This window comes from Portunus trituberculatus, chromosome 7, assembly GCF_017591435.1.
Source record: "Portunus trituberculatus isolate SZX2019 chromosome 7, ASM1759143v1, whole genome shotgun sequence".
Lineage (NCBI taxonomy): Eukaryota > Metazoa > Arthropoda > Malacostraca > Decapoda > Portunidae > Portunus > Portunus trituberculatus.
Window position 1 is genome coordinate 5,406,544 of NC_059261.1, and position 2,500 is coordinate 5,409,043.

The window sequence follows — 2,500 nt, forward strand, 5'->3', positions numbered from 1 at the left end:
CCTCCCTTCTTCCCTCTCCCTCTTCATTTTGTCTTCCCCTTCCTCTCTCTTCCCCTTCCACCCTCCCCTTGTCTTCCCCCTTCCTCTACCTTGATCTCTCCTCCCCACCTCTTCCCTCTTCCCTCTTCCCTCCTCCTCCCTTCCTAACCCCCATTTCTACTTCCCAAGGTCTTATATAATTGTAGTAGTAGTAGTAGTAGTAGTAGTAGTAGTAGTAGTAGTAGTAGTAGTAGTGGTGGTGGTGGTGGTGGTGGTGGTGGTGGTGGTACTACTACTACTACTACTACTACTACTACTACTACTACTACTACTACTACTACTATAATAATAAATAAATGAAATAAAAAAAAGAGAGAGAGAGAGAGAGAGAGAGAGAGGTGTTCGGTGCCTGAGGGAAGGAAGAGAAACGGAAAACCCTGAGGAAATAAAGGCCAAGAGAGGGCAGGGGCGAGCTGGGGCGGGGCGGGGCGGGGCGGGGTGAGCTGGGGCAGGGTCGGGGCGGGGCAGGGCAGGGCAGGGCAGGGCAGGGTTTGGCAGGGCAGGGACGAAAGATGGACCGGGCTCTGGGCAAAGGAATTGAAGGGAAGGGAAGAGGAAGGGAATGGAAGGGGAGAGGAGGAAGGAAGAGAAGGAAGGGGAGAGGAAGGAAGGGGAGAGGAAGGAAGGGGAGAGGAAGGGGAGGGGAGAGGAGGGAAGGGAAGGGAAGTGAAGGGAAGATAGAAAAATAGTTATATGTATTTGAAAGATGTAAATATGTGTTGTGTTTATTCTCTCTCTCTCTCTCTCTCTCTCTCTCTCTCTCTCTCTCTCTCTCTCTCTCTCTCTCTCTCTCTCTCTTGCATACGTGACAAACTTCACAAATTTCTTTAATCCTCCTCCTCCTACTCCTCCTCCTCCTCCTCCTCCTCCTCCTCCTCCTCCTCCTCCTCCTCCTCCTCCTCCTCCTCCTCCTCCTCCTCCTCTCTCTTCAACCTTACGCTCTCACCTCCTCTCCCTCTCCTCTCCCTTCCTCTTACATTCATGTCTGCATCCTCTGCCCACACACACACACACACACACACACACACACACAGAGAGAGAGAGAGAGAGAGAGAGAGAGAGAGACGAGAAAATAGATAGAAATATAGGACAATAAACAGGAAGAGGAAGCATAAAAATAAATAAGAAATAAGAAAAATAGAAGGAGGAGGAGGAGGAGGAGGAGGAGGAGGAGGAGGAGGAGGAGGAGGAGAGACATGGAATAATTTCTCTCCACATTTTATACCGTTTGGAGGAAAAAGGGAGGGAGGGAAGGAAGGAGGGAGGGAGGGAGGGAGGGAGGGAGGGAGGAGGAGAAAGGAGGGAATGAAGAAGGAGTTTACCTGTCGATTCTAATAATTTCAGGTGAGAACAGGGAGGAGGAGGAGGAGGAGGAGGAGGAGGAGGAGGAGGAGGAAGGAGAAGGAGGAGGAGGAGGAGGAGGAGGAGGAGGAGGATTTGGTGTGTTTCATTTTCTTCATTACTATCACTTTTCAGAGAGAGAGAGAGAGAGAGAGAGAGAGAGAGAGAGAGAGGAAGGGTGGAGTTTGCTTACTTCCTGCCTTCCCTCCCTTCCCTCCATCCTCCCTACATGCTTCCTCCTCCTCCTCCTCCTCCTCCTCCTCCTCCTCCTCCTCCTCCTCCTCCTCCTCCTCCTCCTCCTCCTCCTCCTCCTCCTCCTCCTCCTCCTCCTCCTTGTTTTTCTGTTTTCCTATTTCTATACAAACACACATGCAATCTCTCTCTCTCTCTCTCTCTCTCTCTCTCTCTCTCTCTCTCTCTCTCTCTCTCTCTCTCTCTCTCTCTCTCTCTCTCTCGTCCTTCCATTTTCTTAACTAACCAAAGAACCGTCCCATATCCTCCTTCTTTTCCTCCTCCTCCTCCTCCTCCTCCTCCTCCTCCTCCTCCTCCTCCTCCTCCTCCTCCTCCTCCTCCTCCTCCTCCTCCTGAACAGTGCCACGTTAGATGGCATTCCCCAGTGTGCTGGCGAATCTGTGTTCAGTTCATTCATGGCACTGTGAGGGGGGGGAGGGGTTAGGAAGGACAAGACGTGTGTGTGTGTGTGTGTGTGTGTGTGTGTGTGTGTGTGTGTGTGTGTGTGTGTGTGTGTGTGTGTGTTGGTAGTAGTTGTGGTTGTATCAGTAATAGTAAGAGAAGAAGGAGGAGGAGGAGGAGGAGGAGGAGGAGGAATGGTTGAATACTGGTTACTACTACTACTACTACTACTACTACTACTACTACTACTACTACTACTACTACTACTACTACTACTACTACTACTACTACTACTACTACCACCACCACCACCACCACCACCGCTACCCTTACAAATAACCATAATATTCTTTCCTTGATCAAAACTTTATCTCCCACATCTCCTCCTCCTCCTCCTCCTCCTCCTCCTCCTCCTCCTCCTCCTCCTCCTCCTCCTCCTCCTCCTCCTCCTCCTCCTTTACCTGCTCGCACCTGTCGCCCTGCCTCG